Genomic DNA, 22,036 nt, shown 5'->3' with positions numbered 1-22,036 from the left:
CAAAGGTCGGCCTAGCTGGGTCGATCTTTTCCTGAGTTTCCTGACGACTGCGACAGTGGAGAGGGACGAAGCTACGACTGTGACGGCGGCGATGGATGAACCTGCGATAAATCAAAATAAAAAATAAATAAAAATATTAAAGCTTAACATGCAATAAACAAAATTAAAACATATTCATACAAAACACAAATGCGATCCAGTATCCTCTAAAATGTACGCTGCACCTGCAAAATAATAAAATTAAAAAAAATAACACATACTCAATCAACAAATTTAAATCAATTTAAATAAACACAAACTTATCTGACACAAAGACGATCCAGCTCCAGCAAAAGAGGAAAAAAAGGGGATCTCTGCTGCGCCTGCAAAATAATAAAATAAAATATTATAACACTTAATCAACAAATTTAAATTAAATATTACTTACCTACATTAAAGGGTCCTCTGGTTTCTGAAAAATCTGGGTCTTCTGCTACGGACGAACCTGCAAGAAACATAAATAAAATATTATTTCAAACTAAACGCGCATTAAACAAATTTAAAAACACAAATTACCCGACACAAAAGCGATCCAATACCAGCAAAAGAAATCTCCGCTGCGCCTGCGAAATAATAAAAATAAAAATTATAAACGCATACTAAATTAACAAATTAAATTTAAAACTACTTTCCTGCAATAAAGAGTCCTCCGGTATCCTAAAATCTGTGTCTGCCGCTAAGGACGAACCTGCAAGTAATATAAATAAATATTATTTTAAACAAAACGCGCATTAAACAAATTTAAAAAACACAAACTTACCCGACACAAAAGCGATCCAATAACAGCATAATAAATCTCCGCTGCGCCTGCGAAACAATAAAATAAAAATTATAAACACACACTAAAGTAACAAATTTAAATTAAAAAACTACTTACCTGCTATCCAAAAATCCGTGTCTGCAGATACGGACGAACCTGCGATAAATATAAATACAAAATCTTTTAAAGCTAAATGCACTATAAGCAAATTTAAAAACATAAACTTATCTGACACAAAAGCGATCCAGTATCACACCAAAGAATAAAAAGAGATCCGCTGCGGCCTGCGAACAATAAAATTAAATTATAAACACATTACTAAATTAACAAATTAAATTTAAAAACTACTAACCTGCATTAAAGAGTCCTTCGGTATCCTAAAATCTGTGTCTGCTGCTACGGACGAACCTGCAAGAAATATAATAAATATTATTTAAAACTAAACGCGCAATAAACAATTTAAAATCACAAACTTACCTGACAAAAAAGCGATCCAGTACCAGCAAAAGAAATCTCCGCTGCGCACTGCGAAATAATAAAAATAAAAATTATAAACGCATACTAAATTAACAAATTAAATTTAAAAAACTACTTACCTGCACTAAAGATCCTCCGTGTCCTAAAATCTGTGTCTGCTGCTACGGACGAATCTGCAAGTATTATAAATAAAATATTATTTTAAACAAAACGCGCAATTAAACAAAATTTAAAAACACACAAACTTACCCGCACAAAAGCGATCCAATACAGCATATAAATCTCCGCTGCGCACTGCGAAACAATAAAAAATAAAAATTATAACACACACTAAAGTAAACAAATTAAATTAAAAAACTACTTACCTGCTATCCAAAAATCCGTGTCTGCAGTACGGATGAACCTGCGGATACATACTAAATAACAAAATCTTTTAAAGCTAAATGCACTATAACAATTTAAAAAACATAACATTATCTGACACAAAAGCGTATCCAGTACCAGCAAAGAATAAAAGAGATCCGCTGCGTCCTGCGAAACAATAAAAATAAAAATTATAACACATACTAAATTAACAAAACTTAAATTAAAAATTACTTACCTGCATTAAAGAGTCCTCCGGTATCCTAAAATTTGTGTCTGCTGCTACTGATAACCTGCAAGAATATAAATAATCATTATTTAAAACTAAACGCGCAATAAACAAATTTAAAATCACAAACTTACCCGACACAAAAAGCGATCCAGTACCAGCAAAAGAAATCTCCGCTGCGCCTGCGAAATAATAAAATAAAAAATCATAAACACACTAAATTAACAAATTTAAATAAAACTACTTACCTGTTTTAAAGGGGCCTTTGGTATCCGTAAATCCGAGGCTGCTGCTACGGACGAACCTGCGAGAATATAAATAAAAAATCTTTTAAAGCAAAATGCGTTATAACAAATTTAAAAATATAAACTTATCTGACACAAAAAGCCATCCAGTACGTGTAAGCTACTATGTACTCGAATACCTCAGGACGCCGACAACTGACGCGAAGGAATCCTATAAGGATCTTGAGACAAGACAGCAGCGAGGGACACTTCCCACACAGACACACAGCTGTCTCAGCCAACAGATTCCTCTCTGGTCCAAGCTAAGACGTCTGTGGCGGGAGATTACCCATCCTTCTGGTCCTCCACAGTCCAGTTAGACGTGCCACTAAATCCAGCAACATCCGTACCCAAAGTCAGCTAAGGGCACCCTGCTGGACGGATTCTTCCTGTGACTCCAGACGACCGGACTGCGGAGAAAGATGAAGCTAACGATTGAGACGGCTGCGAGGGACTAATCTGTGAGAAATAAAAATAAAAAAAAAAAAATCTAATAAACAATAAACAAAACTAAAACATAATCTTACCTGACACACAAATGCGATCCAGAAACTGCTAACACTAAAACCAAATGTGCAATAAAAAACAAATTATTTAACCATTAAACTTAACTGACACAACTGCGAATCACCAGCAAAAAAATTCCCACTGCGCCTGCGAAACAATAAAAATAAAAAATATTAACACAGACTCAATCAACAAATATAAATTAAAAACTACTTACCTGAATTGAAGGGTATTGTTGGCATCCAAAACTAACCAACTCCCGCAGGGCCTGCGTATAAACAAACCAAAATAATACGCAATAAACAAAATCCAAATATAAACACACCTGCCAACACTCAACCGCTGCGACTACAAAAACTTACCTACCACAAACGCATTGCGGATCCGGCCAAAAGTCTACTGAAGAGTGCTGAAAGAGATGCAAACAAAACAAAAAACTCACCTGCCACAATTGTTTTGCTTGCTATCAAATCATCCTGGAGCGATTGCGACGGCGGCTCTTACTAAATGACGGCGGCGGGGGAAGGACTGCGGCGGGGGAACCGACGGCGGCGGGGGAGGAGACCGCGGCGGGGGAGGACACGGCGGCGAGAAATCAGTCGGCGAGAAATATTACTGCGGGAAAAGAAAACACGCTTAAAATTACTACCACCAATGTTTACAATAAATTACAGTGTGACCCTAAACTAAAAAATCCCAAATGTAACCCAAAATATACTAACACATAATCTAGCTTTAAAACTTACAAAATAGCTAAAAACCAAAAATAGACATAATACACTAACACATAAAAATGCATGTAATACTAGTTCCCGCCATTTTAATGTACCTAAATATACAACATGTAATCAGAGGCCAATAAATATTACGACCAGGGGATTCTGATCAACAGTCTTCTCCTGAGTGTCGTTGAGTAAACTTGAAAAAAAAACTCGAAAAAAAAAAGTGAAAAGTACAAGTGAAAACTGGGAAAAACTGCAGACTATCGCTGACCACCAAGAACAAGGAAAAAAGACAAAACTGGGCAAATACCAACAAAGGTATAAAACAAATCTGACAAAACCACACCGGGTTGATATTTAAATAAAACAAAAATATTGACGCAAAACCAAGAGTTTTTTATTTGTTAATAAATGGCCAACAGTTCAATCTCCTCGGTCACCTGCAGCGAGGGTGATATTGTTTCACTAAGTTCCAGCCCCGAATATCCCTCAACTCCTTTATTCATGGATATTTCGGCACTCACTGAGGGTCCAATAAAATCAGACGACGACACTACCCTAATGGAATTACAGGAAAACGATGAGGATCCCCTCATTACACAGAAATTTATACAAATTAAAAAATTTCTCAACGAAGCAGCCAACAAGCCGCTGAAATTGTAAATTCCTCAAAACCCAAACCCGACTCTCTTCCTCATCATACCCCTCTCTCGCTCACTAATACTAAATCAAGCGACAAAGGCGCCAAAAGTGATGACGCCAACATACAAAGTCAAACAACCCCAAAAATGAAAAACAACGCTCACTCACACTTACAAATAAGCAACCAAACCAAACCCTCTCTCACCACACAAAAAGTTCCTCTCTCTCTCACAAACACCTGCAATAACTATTATGGCGCCAAAATAAATCTCGTCCTAAACACTCACACAGACACAAAAGAAAACCATAAGCCCACCACTCTCTCTCACCTAACTTCTCTCTCGCTCACAAACAAAAAAACAAGCATAAAAGGCGCCAAAAATAATGACGCCAAATCACCAACGCAAACAACCCCAAAAATAGGAAAACAATGCTCACTCACACTCACAAATAAGCAACCAAAACATACCCTCTCTCACCACACAAAAAGTTCCCCTCTCTCCCAAAACACCTGCAACAACAAAAATCATGGCGCCAAAATAAGCCGCGTCTCGAACACTCCCACAGATCCAAAAGAAAATCATAAATGTACCACTCTCTCTCACCTAACTTCTCTCTCGCTCACAAACAAAAAAACAAGAGCAAAAGGCGCCAAAACAGATGACGCCAACACACCAAAAATGGAAAACAACGACTCTCTCACTCTCACAAATAAACAACCAAATCACACCCTCTCCAACCACACAAAAAGCTTCTCTCACTCTCACAAACACCTGCAATAACCAACAAGGCGCCAAAACCAAGCGCCTCTCAAACAACCTCACAGACACTAAGGAAACGAACAAACACACCACTCTCTCCCTTCTTAATCCTCTCCCGCTCTCAAATAAAGTCAAACACAGTATAGGCGCCAAAAGCAGCGTCACAAACTCACAAATACAAGACATCACACCAATAGATATCTCCACCTCTCCAGACACACACACAATCAATAATAACAAACAAACCACAAACACACACTCAACACCTCTCTCACTCAATAAATATGGCGAAATAAAGCCACAAAACTTCACCACTCACACAAACAATGGAACAAATCTCCTCACACAAAACAAAATAACTCCCTTCACACACACTGACACTCATGAGAAACATATCACTGCCAATGACGCTAGCAAATGCATAATGACAGTCACACAAACAAACACAACAACCGCACACAACCCTCATGACAAAATCACTAAACGCTTCAATAAATATGACACAGAAACATCGATTAAAACAGCAAATTACATAAAACCCATCACTACTCAAATGGACGTCTGGCAACCTTGCCCCCCATCCCTAAGAAATATGACAGATGGCTCACTAGTCGACCCGGCATCACTAACAAACACAATTTTGGAACAAATAAACAACATTTTACCAAATCTCCCCAACACAACACAAATAAAACATGCAAACCCACCGACTCCAGCTGACAAAAGGAGAAGATCGCCTCCCCTGGACACTGAAACCCTTCATGCTCTCCCCTTGTCCCCTCCTCCAAAGGAACAACGAACCCGCGCCCCAAAAAATATAAATAGCCACAGCTCAGCCAGACGCAATCTTCTATATTCCGAATATCCCAAACAAAAACTGACTACTTATGCAGAAGTAGTCAAGGACCCTAAAACAAACGACAAGATCACAGCCACAGACGATTTTCTCAAGACGCCAGGAAAGAGATGTTTAGATAAAAACGAAACTACCCCAGATGAAACCCCTGCTAAGAAACAGTGCCATCTTGACGAAACAAATTACCACGAAAACATTATTATTGAAACCCCAATTTTTAAAAGCAATACAGCAAACTACATAGCGGACGAACATAGGAAAAATAGCATCCCACTCGAGACAGCTAAAATTCCCCCACAAAAAATAACAGACACAAACCCCCATCCTTGGAGGACGGTGCCCACCAGCAGGAAGGTGCCACCGCTTCAAGTAGCCAGCACTACAGAGCTAGTGCCGCTGCTTGAAAAATTTAATTACAGGGCGGGTATTTCTAGTTACAAAACTAGAACCACTACTGGAAATGGGGTACAAATAAACGCAATTGACATGAATGCCTATAATATAATTAAACAAATCCTGGTTGACAATGGCATCCCAGCTCACACGCACCAGGTGAAAGCGGACAAGGGCTTCCATGTAGTTATTCGTCACCTACATCCTTCCACTCCTTACGCGTGGATTATTGACGAGCTTCAAAAAATCGGGTACAAGACCCGTTTCATACAGATTATGAAAAATAAAACAGGAGCACCTATAAAGATTCACAAATTAGAAATTGAAACAAGACCTGACGGGGACCACAAAAGTATACTCACTCTTAAAATCCTGGGCAATCAAATCGTCAAAGTGGAGAGGATGCATAGGACAAGGGAGCCTGTCCAATGCTTTAACTGTCAGGGTTTCCGCCACTCCAGAAACCATTGCCTAAAAGGCTCAAGGTGTATGAAGTGCGCTGGAAACCATGAAACTCGATTCTGTCCCAAATCGAGATCAAGTCCGGCTACATGCGCAAATTGCTTGGGGGCTCATGTTAGCTCATACAAGGGTTGTCCGATCTATCAAAAAGAAAAGAAAGCTTTATTTGTAAACCAAATAAATCTAGGAGATATAAGGGAGGCCAGAAAAGAAACCAGGCCCCAATCCGCTGTATACACTTATCCTAAATTGCCAGTAGAAATTACCCGACCAAATCCACTAAAAGAAATAAAGGAAAAAAGATATCCCTCTTTCCATCGCCCCTCACCCCATGACTCTGCCATTCAAAAACGACTCAACCGCATACGAAGAGGCACCGAACCAAAAAACAGGACAAAAAACCCAGCTGAAAGTCACCTAAAAGCTTTTCAACAAGGACTAAGGGAAAAATACAAAAGGACAACATCACAAGTAAATGACGAGATTCCCCCCCAAACAAAGCAGCAAACTGGTGAAAGCCCACCAACAACAAGCCGTGCTGCTAGGGCATTTTTCAAACCCAGGAAAATTGAGAATGAGAACCCAACCTACATTAAAAAGTCCCCTACAGAAACAAAGCCAATAAATAACCCCACCCCGACACAGGAAAATATAACTAGCCAAGCCTTCGAAGCAAGGATCAATAGCTTAGAAATTAAACTGGACAACTTCATAAATAAAATAATGACCTTACTAAATAATTTAAACTGAGAAAAAAAACAAAATAAAATAACACAAACCTACCGCAAAAATAGAATCCTATTAAATGACACACACCACAAACAATATTAACAATAACACAAACACACTAAGATTATGCTTCTGGAATGCCTGTGGAGCAGGAAACAAGACGAATGAAATTGAAGCCTTTATAGTCAAAGAAAAAATACAAATAATGATGGTCATTGAAACCAAGCTTCACCCAAACTCAAAAGCCCTCAATTTTCCAGGATTCCATACTTACCACGCACGCAACCCTAACTCAAATAGAAAGGGCGGCACTGCCATAATAGTAAATAAAAACATAAGACACATGGCCCTAAGTCCCATTGAAACTGAATTTATTCAAAGCTCACCAATAGTCCTCATCCCATCAAGCGGTATTCGAGCAGACATGGTCATCATTGCCCCCGTATACTGTCCACCTACCTACAAATGGAGTCCAAGTCATTTCACCCAGATGTTTAATTACTTTAAGGAAGCACTGGGCGGAAAGTCTAAATTTATTTTGAGTGGGGACTGGAATGCCAAACATTCAAATTGGGGCAACTACCGCTCTTGCGAAAGAGGCAGACACCTACATGACAGTCTACAAATCTCAAGAAGCCTACAGACTCTAGCCACAGGCGAAGCAACCCATTATCCATTTGACAGCAGAAAGCAGCCTTCAGCACTTGACTTTGCCATATACAAAGGATTTAGAAGGCAAAATCTTAAGATCACTGCTTCCCAAGACCTCAGCTCTGACCATGTTCCTCTTCAGCTTACTATTAACTTCAACAAAACAAACATCATGCAGGAAAAAACAAAAACTACAATAATCACAAAACAAACTAATATTTCTAAATTTAAAAAACTACTGGAAGACAAAATTCTACTAAATACAGACATTAAATCAGGACAGGACATAGAAGACTGCATCGATATATTAATGAGAAACATCAACAATTCAGCCAAGGAGGCAACCCCTCAAACCCACACGCAAAATAGAAACAACAACAGACACAAGGAAAACCCTAACCTAATAAAACTAGACGAAAAAAACCCTTAACCTTCTTAACCAAAAACGAGAACTTAATAAAATATACAGAGCTACAGGAACAAAAGAAGCAAAAACATGGTTCAAAGCTGCTCAAAATAAACTGGCCAAAGAAATTAAAAAACTTAGGGAAAAAAACATAAATGACAAAATAAAAGATATTGACCCAACAGACAGATACAAAATGGAGAAGTTATGGAAGATGACGAACATAATTAAAAAACAAGAGCAACCCTGCTGGCCCTTAAAAAAGGAAATTGACCCAAGTAAGCCTACACCAGCCAGCCTCTGGACCAGGACTGCGGATGAAAAAGCCGAAGTCCTTGCACTTCACCTAGAATCCCGATTTACCCCGAACCTAAGGAACGAAATTACAGACAGAGAACAAATTAAAAAGGAATTAATGAACCACAAAACACTTAACGCAGCAATGACAAGAGCACAGAATTATAGCAACCTTAGGCCAGTCACATTAGCGGAGCTTAATACGCTAATTGATGCCCTAGAGACTAAAAAGGCCCCTGGACATGACAAAGTTGACAACAAACTGATTAAAACCCTACCAATAAAAGCCAGACTGTATCTCGTCCTTATTTACAATAGGATTCTACAAACAGGTCATTTTCCGAGCCAGTGGAAACATGCAACAATCACCATGATTCTCAAGCCAAAAAAGTCTCCTTCCTGTGCAAGCTCCTACAGACCCATAAGTCTTTTACCCTGCTTTTCCAAAATACTTGAAAAGATCCTAATGGTCAGGCTTTTCGAGACTGAATCCTTTGCTAAAGCCATTCCTCACCACCAGTTTGGCTTTAGAAAGGAACACAGTGCTGAACATCAACTAAGCAGGGTAACGCAATTTATTTTGAAGGCCTTTGAAGAGAAAGAGGTGTGCTCAGCAACCTTCGTTGATGTCTCAGAGGCATTTGACAGGGTCTGGCATGATGGACTCCTTGTCAAACTAGCTAAGCTTCTCCCTACCTGCATGTTCAATGTCCTAGAAAACTATCTGCTGAATAGAACATTCTCTGTAAAGCTAGGCAACGGAACTACATCTAAAACATGCAAAATAACAGCTGGAGTGCCCCAAGGAGGAAACCTAGCGCCCATACTATACTCAGTTTTCACATCAGACATGCCGCTTCCAATCCCAATTAACCCCAGCTATGAAAGGTCTTTCCCAAACTACTTTCCTAAGAATATGCTACTTGCCACATACGCTGACGACACCGTCATCCTTAGTAGTGCCTCAACTGCAAATACAGCCACTGAGTTGAGCAACACATATCTAAGCAAATATTGTAGTTGGGCTAAACATTGGGACATCTCAATAAATGCGAAAAAAAACGGGACACATACTATTTTCCTTAAGAGGAAAGGAAAACCCGTATACTACCCCATTTGTTGACGGACAAAGGACAATGAAACAAAACAAGCAATGCTACTTGGGGGTTATATTGGATAAAAAACTTACTCTTAAACCTCATATTCTTCAATTAAGAGCAAAAATCTTCTCAAGCTACAAAAAATTGGAATGGTTACTAGGCAAAAAAAGCAAACTGCCTGACAACACCAAAACACTCCTCTTTAAACAAATAATATCGCCCATCTGGCACTACTCAATAGCTGTTTGGGGATCCTTAATATCAGAAACGAGCGCCAAGCAAATTCAAACTGTAGAGAATAAACTAATAAGAAAATCTATTGGTGCATCTAGGTACACAAAACAATCCACTATCAGAGAAATCCACAACATTAAATCTTTCTCAGAAGTCTTTGCTCATTCTAGCCAAAGGTTTGCGATTTCAACAGTAAACCACAGAAATCCACTCATAAGGGACCTTATTCTAAAACCGTATATCCCTGAAAGGCTAGCGGCGAGCAGATCCAGATACCTAGACCAATACCAAAAACACCTGCTTCCAGCAAAAGCAAATATCCCTGAACCACAAATAGAGACCATTTACAATAGCACCTACGGTTACACGGAAGGGGAGGAAAAACAAATATTAAAAAAATTAAGGGAAAAATTTAGAAAAAGTCTACCTACATTACTGCGACTAACAGACGAGAGAGAGGAACTAGAAGAAAATGAAAAGGAGATCAAAAAGAAAAACGAGAAAAAAAGGGCATTAAAAGATAAACCCCCAGAGAGATGGTGTGAATTGCTTATAAATAAATATAATAAACTTTTTAGAGAGGGAAGAATAACACGAGAAGAACTACTGGACAAAATGGAAGGACAACCCCACGGCATCATAAGGATAATCATACCTGATTTCCAAACTCACATAGGACAACAAACCCTATACTATTCAACAAATTAAAAAAAAAAAAAAAAAAAAAAAAATAATAATAATAAAAGGGAGAGGGATCAAAATAAAATACAGAAATGGGACTATAATCAACTCACCTGTTTCCCACAAGCACCTGCTCCTGCCATGGATGACTCCAAACTGTCCTGCTTTCTTCGGGAAGACTCCAACTGCCTAGCAGCGCCATGATGCTGCTCTCACGGGTTCCACAATGGTTCTCTACCCACACTGACGCGCCTGGCTGGATATGACTACGAGGGAAAATAAAAAGCATAATTAAAAACACAATTAAAATAAATAAAATAAATAACAAATTCACCCGTCTGAACCAAGATTGGACTTCCGCCTGGTTTCCGGAACACACGACTGCGGCGCGGGAGATGGCTGCTAAAATAAAAATAATAACATAATTAAAACACACTCACAATAAATAAAATCAAAACAAAACACACTTACCAACCCCAACCACCCTCCGACTGCGGCGATGGAGATTCCATAAGGAAACACGGACGCGTAAACTAAATCAAAATTAAATTAATGCCTGAAATAAAGGGTCCTTGCCATAAACAGCTCTCCCAAATTAAGGGGTCCTTACTGCTCTTGACTCTCCTAAACTGGACCAAGAAATTGTTCGGCGCTCTCACTGGAGGTTTTGCAAACTGCAACTCTCCCAAAAAAGGGGTCCTTACCACAGTTCGCTCTCCCAAACTGAGCTATTATGAACACAAATAAAAATCAAGACACCTGGAATAATTAAGGGTCCTTATCAACCACAGCTCTCCCTCTGGGTCCTTGCTGTAAAGGTCGACTTTCCAAAATGCGAGACTTAAACAGAAACACAAAAAAAATTGCTCACAGCAAAGGGTCCTTGCCATGTGCAGCTCTCCCAAAAAAGGGGTCCCTTGCAACTGACTCTCCTAAACTGGAGAAATACAATAAACACGACACATGATGCGCGATTAGGGGTCCTTATCAACCACAGCTCCCCATTGGGGATATTGTTACAAAGGCTGACTCTCCAAAAACGCAGAGGACACAATGGACCAAAACAGGACTATTGAAGTAACAGACAATGCACTCACCTGTAATACCTCATACGAATGTGGAACCTGATCTCCACAAGCACCTGATACTGCCCTGAACGCTTCCTGGCCTATAGAGAAAATCCTGCGCTACATGACAGCGGCGAGGGATACCATCCATACAGACGCTCGGCTGCCTCAGCCAACGGACTCCTTACTGTCAGACGAGCCATTGAATCCAACATTGTCTTTTCTAAATCCAGCAAAGGTCGGCCTAGCTGGGTCGATCTTTTCCTGAAGTTTCCTGACGACTGCGACAGTGGAGAGGGACGAAGCTACGACTGTGACGGCGGCGATGGATGAACCTGCGATAAATCAAAATAAAAAATAAATAAAAATATTAAAGCTTAACATGCAATAAACAAAATTAAAACATATTCATACAAAACACAAATGCGATCCAGTATCCTCTAAAAATGTACGCTGCACCTGCAAAATAATAAAAATTAAAAAAATAATAACACATACTCAATCAACAAATTTAAATCAATTTAAATAAACACAAACTTATCTGACACAAAGACGATCCAGCTCCAGCAAAAGAGGAAAAAAAGGGGATCTCTGCTGCGCCTGCAAAATAATAAAAATAAAATATTATAACACTTAATCAACAAATTTAAATTAAATATTACTTACCTACATTAAAGGGTCCTCTGGTTTCTGAAAAATCTGGGTCTTCTGCTACGGACGAACCTGCAAGAAACATAAATAAAATATTATTTCAAACTAAACGCGCATTAAACAAATTTAAAAACACAAATTTACCCGACACAAAAGCGATCCAATACCAGCAAAAGAAATCTCCGCTGCGCCTGCGAAATAATAAAAATAAAAATTATAAACGCATACTAAATTAACAAATTAAATTTAAAAACTACTTACCTGCAATAAAGAGTCCTCCGGTATCCTAAAATCTGTGTCTGCCGCTACGGACGAACCTGCAAGTAATATAAATAAAATATTATTTTAAACAAAACGCGCATTAAACAAATTTAAAAAACACAAACTTACCCGACACAAAAGCGATCCAATAACAGCATAATAAATCTCCGCTGCGCCTGCGAAACAATAAAAATAAAAATTATAAACACACACTAAAGTAACAAATTTAAATTAAAAAACTACTTACCTGCTATCCAAAAATCCGTGTCTGCAGATACGGACGAACCTGCGATAAATATAAATACAAAATCTTTTAAAGCTAAATGCACTATAAGCAAATTTAAAAACATAAACTTATCTGACACAAAAGCGATCCAGTACCAACAAAGAATAAAAAGAGATCCGCTGCGCCTGCGAAACAATAAAAATAAAATTATAAACACTTACTAAATTAACAAATTAAATTTAAAAACTACTAACCTGCATTAAAGAGTCCTTCGGTATCCTAAAAATCTGTGTCTGCTGCTACGGACGAACCTGCAAGAAATATAAATAAAATATTATTTAAAACTAAACGCGCAATAAACAAATTTAAAATCACAAACTTACCTGACACAAAAAGCGATCCAGTACCAGCAAAAGAAATCTCCGCTGCGCCTGCGAAATAATAAAAATAAAAATTATAAACGCATACTAAATTAACAAATTAAATTTAAAAACTACTTACCTGCAATAAAGAGTCCTCCGGTATCCTAAAATCTGTGTCTGCCGCTACGGACGAACCTGCAAGTAATATAAATAAAATATTATTTTAAACAAAACGCGCATTAAACAAATTTAAAAAAACACAAACTTACCCGACACAAAAGCGATCCAATAACAGCATAATAAATCTCCGCTGCGCCTGCGAAACAATAAAAATAAAAATTATAAACACACACTAAAGTAAAAAATTTAAATTAAAAAACTACTTACCTGCTATCCAAAAATCCGTGTCTGCAGATACGGACGAACCTGCGATAAATATAAATACAAAATCTTTTAAAGCTAAATGCACTATAAGCAAATTTAAAAACATAAACTTATCTGACACAAAAGCGATCCAGTACCAGCAAAGAATAAAAAGAGATCCGCTGCGTCTGCGAAACAATAAAAATAAAAATTATAAACACATACTAAATTAACAAACTAAATTTAAAAATTACTTACCTGCATTAAAGAGTCCTCCGGTATCCTAAAATTTGTGTCTGCTGCTACGGATGAACCTGCAAGAAATATAAATAAATCATTATTTAAAACTAAACGCGCAATAAACAAATTTAAAATCACAAACTTACCCGACACAAAAAGCGATCCAGTACCAGCAAAAGAAATCTCCGCTGCGCCTGCGAAATAATAAAAATAAAAAATCATAAACACACACTAAATTAACAAATTTAAATAAAAACTACTTACCTGTTTTAAAGGGTCCTTTGGTATCCGTAAATCCGAGGCTGCTGCTACGGACGAACCTGCGAGAAATATAAATAAAAAATCTTTTAAAGCAAAATGCGTTATAAACAAATTTAAAAATATAAACTTATCTGACACAAAAGCCATCCAGTACGTGTAGCTACTATGTACTCGAATACCTCAGGACGCCGACAACTGACGCGAAGGAATCCTATAAGGATCTTGAGACAAGACAGCAGCGAGGGACACTTCCCACACAGACACACAGCTGTCTCAGCCAACAGATTCCTCTCTGGTCCAAGCTAAGACGTCTGTGGCGGGAGATTTAACCATCCTTTCTGGTCCTCCACAGTCCAGTTAGACGTGCCACTAAATCCAGCAACATCCTTACCCAAAGTCAGCTAAGGGCACCCTGCCTGGACGGATTTCTTCCTGTGACTCCAGACGACCGGACTGCGGAGAAAGATGAAGCTACGATTGAGACGGCTGCGAGGGACTAATCTGTGAGAAATAAAAATAAAAAAAAAAAATCTAATAAACAATAAACAAAACTAAAACATAATCTTACCTGACACAAATGCGATCCAGAAACTGCTAACACTAAAACCAAATGCGCAATAAAAAACAAATTATTTAACCATTAAACTTAACTGACACAACTGCGAATCACCAGCAAAAAAATTCCCACTGCGCCTGCGAAACAATAAAAATAAAAAATATTAACACAGACTCAATCAACAAATATAAATTAAAAACTACTTACCTGAATTGAAGGGTATTGTTGGCATCCAAAACTAACCAAACTCCCGCAGGGCCTGCGTATAAACAAACCAAAATAATACGCAATAAACAAAATCCAAATATAAACACACCTGCCAACACTCAACCGCTGCGACTACAAAAACTTACCTACCACAAACGCATTGCGGATCCGGCCAAAAGTCTACTGAAGAGTGCTGAAAGAGATGCAAACAAAACAAAAAACTCACCTGCCACAATTGTTTTGCTTGCTATCAAATCATCCGGGAGCGATTGCGACGGCGGCTCTTACTAAATGACGGCGGCGGGGGAAGGACTGCGGCGGGGGAACCGACGGCGGCGGGGGAGGAGACCGCGGCGGGGGAGGACACGGCGGCGAGAAATCAGTCGGCGAGAAATATTACTGCGGGAAAAGAAAACACGCTTAAAATTACTACCACCAATGTTTACAATAAATTACAGTGTGACCCTAAACTAAAAAATCCCAAATGTAACCCAAAATATACTAACACATAATCTAGCTTTAAAACTTACAAAATAGCTAAAAACCAAAAATAGACATAATACACTAACACATAAAAATGCAATGTATATACTATTTCCCGCCATTTAATGTACCTAAATATTACAATACATGTAATCAGAGGGCAATAAATATAACGACCAGGGAATTCTGATCAACAGTCTTCTCCTGAGTGTCGTTGAGTAAACTTGAAAAAAAAACCGACGGCGGCGGGGGAGGGAGACCGCGGCGGGGGAGGACACGGCGGCGAGAATCAGTCGGCGAGAAATATTACTGCGGAAAAGAAAACACGCTTAAATTACTACCACCAATGTTTACAATAAATTACAGTGTGACCCTAAACTAAAAAATCCCAAATGTAACCCAAATATACTAACACATAATCTAGCTTAAAACTTACAAATAGCTAAAAACCAAAAATAGACATAATACACTAACACATAAAAATGCAATGTATATACTATTTCCCGCCATTTAATGTACCTAAATATTACAATACATGTAATCAGAGGGCAATAAATATAACGACCAGGGAATTCTGATCAACAGTCTTCTCCTGAGTGTCGTTGAGTAAACTTGAAAAAAAAATTGGAACGTATTTGGGCTCCTACCCGGCTTCGGGTGCACACGACTGCGGCGAGGGATTCACCTGCAAAAAAAACAAAATAACAACATAATTAAAAACACACTCGCAATAAACGAAACCAAAACAAAACACACTTCCTACCCCAACCTACACCTTGACTGCGGCGAGGGAATTCCACACAGTCTCATTATTGGAACCCAATTGGGCTCCTGACCGGCTTCAGGTGCACACGACTGCGGCGAGGGATACATCTGTAAAAAACAAAACAACAACATAATTAAAAACACACTCACAATAAACAAATGCAAAACAAAACACACCTCCTACCCCAACCACACCTTGACTGCGGCGAGGGAATTCCACACGACTGCGGCGAGGGACAAGCCTGTAAAAATTAAAAATAATAACATAATTAAAAATCACACTCACAATAAACAAAGTCAAAACAATAAATACTTACCTACCCCAACCACATAAAAACTGCGACGAGTAAATTCCATACAAACACACAGCCAGAACCACGCTTGGGCTTGCCAGGGTCCTGGTAAACACGACTGCGGCGAGGGATACGTCTACAGAAAAAAAAAAAGAAAAAAATTTTAAAAAAATACACAAGCGCAATCAATAAATCTAAACTTAAAAGTTACTTACCTGCATAAAATGATTTTTGGCCTCCAAACTCCGACTGCTGCGATGGAAGAATCTGCTAAAAATAAAATTAAAAACAAAAATTTACAAAAGCTAAATGCGCATTAAATAAAAATTATACTATAAACTTATCTGACTCAAATATGATCCAGTAACAACAAAAAAAATCTTCCGCTGCGCCTGTGATATAATAAAAAATTAAAACGATTAACATATACACAATTAACAAACTTAGACCAAAAGCTACTTACCAGCCTTAAAGGGCTTTTTGGCATCCGACAATCCGGGACTGCTTCCATGGACAAATCTGCGAGAAATAAAAATTAAAAACTCTTTAAAACTGAACTCGCAATAAACATAATTAAATCATAAACTTATCTGACACAGCCATCGAATTCTTCTGGTCCAAGCCTAGACGACTGCGGCGGGGGATTTGTCCATCCTCACTGGTCCCTCATATTCCAGACAGCGCGCCACTAAATCCATCAATATCCTTATCCAAAGCCAACTAAGCACAACCTGGCTGGGTTGACCATTTCCTGTGATTCCTGACGATTGCAACTGCGGAGAAAGAAGAAAATACGGCTGTGACGACTGCGGCAGACAAACCTGCAAGAAACATAAATTAAAAACAAATTAAATAAATAATAAATAAAATTTAAAACAACGTGCAATATACAAAATTAAAACACCTGACAATAAATGCAATCCAGTATTCATCAGAAAAATTCCACTGCGCCTAAAAAATAACACAAATAAAAATATAACACTTACTCAATTAACAAATTTAAAATAAAAGCTTCTTACCTGTCTTAAAAGGTATTCCGGCATCCGAAAATCTGAGTCTGCTGCTATGAACGAATCTGCGGGAAATAAAACAAAAAATCCTTAAAACTAAATGCGCTAAAAACAAAATAAAAACATAAACTTATCTGACTCATGTATGATCCAGCAACAACAAAAAAAATCCTCCGCTGCGCCTGTAAAATAATAAAAATTAAAATGATTAACATATAACATACCAAACGCACAATAAATAAATTTAAAACATAAACTTAACTAACATAAACGCGATCCAGTACCAAAATGCGGCGCCTGAAAATTAAAAAATAATAAATATTAACACATAAATAAATCTAAACTAAAAGCTACTCACCTGGCTAAAATGATTTCTTGGCCATGGAAAAAAAAGGGAAATCCTTTCTGACTACTGCGATGGAAGAACCTGAAAAAAGGGAAAAAGAAAATGTGCTCTAAATCAAAATAATTGAGTAATATAAATCAAAACACAAACGTAACTGCCACATAAGCGATCCAGCCCAACCAATTTCCGGCAGCGCCTGCGGAAAAAAATAAACAAAAATTATAACACACATGCGCAACAAATAAATCTAAATTAAAAGCTACTTCCCTGCTTCAAACGGTTCCTCTTGGCCTCCGAAGGGCTATGACTGCTGCGGTGGACGACTCTGCGAAAAATGCAAAAAGGAAAAATTAAAATTAAACGCACTATTAAAAAAAATAACCCAAAACATTAATACATGCCAATAGAGCGAGTCAGTCCCAGTAAAAACTTCAGCTGCGCCTGCACAATAACAAATCAAAAATTATAACACTTGTGCAATAAATCAATTTAAATTAAAAGCCACTTACCTGCCACAAATGGTATCTTGGCTTCTGACAAGCAAGAAGAAGACTCGCGATGGAAATCTGCAAGAAATAAAATAAATTATAATTAAATGCGCTATAACTAAAATCAAAAACATAAACACATCCGTCAATAAACATCCACTGCGACTATTCCAACTTACCTGTCACAAACGCATTGCGGATCCGGCCAAATTTGACTGCTGAGAGAAACACAGAAACAAAACAAAACAAAATCACACTCACCTGACCCAAGCTTCTCTCGGCCACTGGCAAAACACACTGGAATGTTTGCGGCGATCAAAACAAGAGGCTCCTGACTGCGGCGGGGGAAGGACTGCGGCGGGGGATGCGACTGCGGCGGGGGAGGCGACTGCGGCGGGGGAGGATACTGCGGCGAGAAATTAGACAGCGGGAAATGTTAGTGCGGGATAAGAAAACACGCTTAAAATTGTTACCACCAATGTTTATATTAAATAACAGTGTGACCCTCAACCTAAAATCCCAATGTAACCCAAAATATACTAACACATAATCTAGCTTTAAGCTTAAACATAGCTAAAAAAAAAAAAATAGACATAATACACTAACACATAAAAATGCAATGTACATACTATTTCCCGCCATTTAATGTACCTAAATATTACAATACATGTAATCAGAGGGCAATAAATATAACGACCAGGGAATTCTGATCAACAGTCTTCTCCTGAGTGTCGTTGAGTAAACTTGACAAGCATAAGTTCCTGCCTTGACAGCTTTCCTGGCCATAGGAAAGGCCTCGCGCTGCCTGATTGGTCGCGCCTCTGATTGACCATGACGGTGAAAACTGATGCAACGAACTCCTACAAGGATCTCCGGACACGACTGCAGCGAGGGACACGCTCTGCGCGAACACACAGGCGCGCATACAGCCGATGGACTCCTTTCTGATCCAAAGAAAGGCGACGGCAGCGGGGTATCTTCCCTTCCTTACTGCCAGCTAGGGTCAGCCTAATTGGTGGAACATCCTTGCGATTCATGATGGTTGAAGCTGCGGAGAGGGGTGGCGCTACGACTTCAATCTGCTCGTATGGACGAACCTGCGGGAAAAAAGGGCATATTTAAAAACACATCATTTATAACAAATAAAAACAAAACAAATTCACTTGTCTGAACCACGCTTGGACTCCTGACCGGCTTCGGGTGCACACGACTGCGGCGAGGGATACATCTGTAAAAAACAAAATAACAACATAATTAAAAACACACTCACAATAAAAAAAAAAAGCCAAAACAAAATACACTTCCTACCCCAACCACATCTTGACTGCGGCGAGGGAATTCCACACAGACACACTATTGGAACGTATTTGGGCTCCTACCCGGCTTCGGGTGCACACGACTGCGGCGAGGGATTCACCTGCAAAAAAAAACAAAATAACAACATAATTAAAAACACACTCGCAATAAACGAAACCAAAACAAAACACACTTCCTACCCCAACCTACACCTTGACTGCGGCGAGGGAATTCCACACAGTCTCATTATTGGAACCCAATTGGGCTCCTGACCGGCTTCAGGTGCACACGACTGCGGCGAGGGATACATCTGTAAAAAACAAAACAACAACATAATTAAAAACACACTCACAATAAACAAATGCAAAACAAAACACACCTCCTACCCCAACCACACCTTGACTGCGGCGAGGGAATTCCACACGACTGCGGCGAGGGACAAGCCTGTAAAAATTAAAAATAATAACATAATTAAAAATCACACTCACAATAAACAAAGTCAAAACAATAAATACTTACCTACCCCAACCACATAAAAACTGCGACGAGTAAATTCCATACAAACACACAGCCAGAACCACGCTTGGGCTTGCCAGGGTCCTGGTAAACACGACTGCGGCGAGGGATACGTCTACAGAAAAAAAAAAAAAGAAAAAAATTTTAAAAAAATACACAAGCGCAATCAATAAATCTAAACTTAAAAGTTACTTACCTGCATAAAATGATTTTTGGCCTCCAAACTCCGACTGCTGCGATGGAAGAATCTGCTAAAAATAAAATTAAAAACAAAAATTTACAAAAGCTAAATGCGCATTAAATAAAAATTATACTATAAACTTATCTGACTCAAATATGATCCAGTAACAACAAAAAAAATCTTCCGCTGCGCCTGTGATATAATAAAAAATTAAAACGATTAACATATACACAATTAACAAACTTAGACCAAAAGCTACTTACCAGCCTTAAAGGGCTTTTTGGCATCCGACAATCCGGGACTGCTTCCATGGACAAATCTGCGAGAAATAAAAATTAAAAACTCTTTAAAACTGAACTCGCAATAAACATAATTAAATCATAAACTTATCTGACACAGCCATCGAATTCTTCTGGTCCAAGCCTAGACGACTGCGGCGGGGGATTTGTCCATCCTCACTGGTCCCTCATATTCCAGACAGCGCGCCACTAAATCCATCAATATCCTTATCCAAAGCCAACTAAGCACAACCTGGCTGGGTTGACCATTTCCTGTGATTCCTGACGATTGCAACTGCGGAGAAAGAAGAAAATACGGCTGTGACGACTGCGGCAGACAAACCTGCAAGAAACATAAATTAAAAACAAATTAAATAAATAATAAATAAAAATTTAAAACAACGTGCAATATACAAAATTAAAACACCTGACAATAAATGCAATCCAGTATTCATCAGAAAAATTCCACTGCGCCTAAAAAATAACACAAATAAAAATATAACACTTACTCAATTAACAAATTTAAAATAAAAGCTTCTTACCTGTCTTAAAAGGTATTCCGGCATCCGAAAATCTGAGTCTGCTGCTATGAACGAATCTGCGGGAAATAAAAACAAAAAATCCTTAAAACTAAATGCGCTAAAAACAAAATAAAAACATAAACTTATCTGACTCATGTATGATCCAGCAACAACAAAAAAATCCTCCGCTGCGCCTGTAAAATAATAAAAATTAAAATGATTAACATATAACATACCAAACGCACAATAAATAAATTTAAAACATAAACTTAACTAACATAAACGCGATCCAGTACCAAAATGCGGCGCCTGAAAATTAAAAAATAATAAATATTAACACATAAATAAATCTAAACTAAAAGCTACTCACCTGGCTAAAATGATTTCTTGGCCATGGAAAAAAAAGGGAAATCCTTTCTGACTACTGCGATGGAAGAACCTGAAAAAAAGGGAAAAAGAAAATGTGCTCTAAATCAAAATAATTGAGTAATATAAAATCAAAACACAAACGTAACTGCCACATAAGCGATCCAGCCCAACCAATTTCCGGCAGCGCCTGCGGAAAAAATAAACAAAAATTATAACACACATGCGCAACAAATAAATCTAAATTAAAAGCTACTTCCCTGCTTCAAACGGTTCCTCTTGGCCTCCGAAGGGCTATGACTGCTGCGGTGGACGACTCTGCGAAAAATGCAAAAAGGAAAAATTAAAATTAAACGCACTATTAAAAAAAAATAACCCAAAACATTAATACATGCCAATAAAGCGAGTCAGTCCCAGTAAAAACTTCAGCTGCGCCTGCACAATAACAAATCAAAAATTATAACACTTGTGCAATAAATCAATTTAAATTAAAAGCCACTTACCTGCCACAAATGGTATCTTGGCTTCTGACAAGCAAGAAGAAGACTCGCGATGGAAATCTGCAAGAAATAAAATAAATTATAATTAAATGCGCTATAACTAAAATCAAAAACATAAACACATCCGTCAATAAACATCCACTGCGACTATTCCAACTTACCTGTCACAAACGCATTGCGGATCCGGCCAAATTTGACTGCTGAGA

At 38.3% G+C, this 22,036-nt stretch overlaps 3 long non-coding RNA genes across 4 annotated transcripts; all 3 read right to left on the bottom strand.

The window, feature by feature from the left end:
* Positions 1–249: 249 nt before the first annotated feature.
* Positions 250–655, bottom strand: LOC128266047 (uncharacterized). The gene is made up of 3 exons (XR_008269007.1): positions 556–655; positions 428–484; positions 250–362 (listed from the first exon to the last, which is right to left on the bottom strand). It is a non-coding gene; the product is annotated as an uncharacterized LOC128266047 (long non-coding RNA).
* Positions 656–13,298: 12,643 nt separating this feature from the next.
* On the bottom strand, positions 13,299–14,133 carry LOC128266051 (uncharacterized). Of its 2 annotated transcripts, XR_008269011.1 has the most exons (4): positions 14,028–14,133; positions 13,548–13,957; positions 13,430–13,476; positions 13,299–13,355 (listed from the first exon to the last, which is right to left on the bottom strand). It is a non-coding gene; the product is annotated as an uncharacterized LOC128266051 (long non-coding RNA). The 2 variants fall into 2 exon arrangements; XR_008269010.1 differs by having other exon boundaries at positions 13,306–13,476.
* Positions 14,134–14,156: 23 nt separating this feature from the next.
* On the bottom strand, positions 14,157–14,904 carry LOC128266052 (uncharacterized). Its single transcript, XR_008269012.1, has 3 exons — positions 14,788–14,904; positions 14,593–14,717; positions 14,157–14,525 (listed from the first exon to the last, which is right to left on the bottom strand). It is a non-coding gene; the product is annotated as an uncharacterized LOC128266052 (long non-coding RNA).
* Positions 14,905–22,036: the final 7,132 nt, after the last annotated feature.

This window comes from Drosophila gunungcola, unplaced genomic scaffold (assembly GCF_025200985.1).
Source record: "Drosophila gunungcola strain Sukarami unplaced genomic scaffold, Dgunungcola_SK_2 000248F, whole genome shotgun sequence".
Classification (NCBI taxonomy): Eukaryota; Metazoa; Arthropoda; class Insecta; order Diptera; family Drosophilidae; genus Drosophila; species Drosophila gunungcola.
The sequence above is the reverse complement of the archived record's forward strand: the minus strand, read 5'-3'. Positions and strand labels throughout refer to the sequence as shown.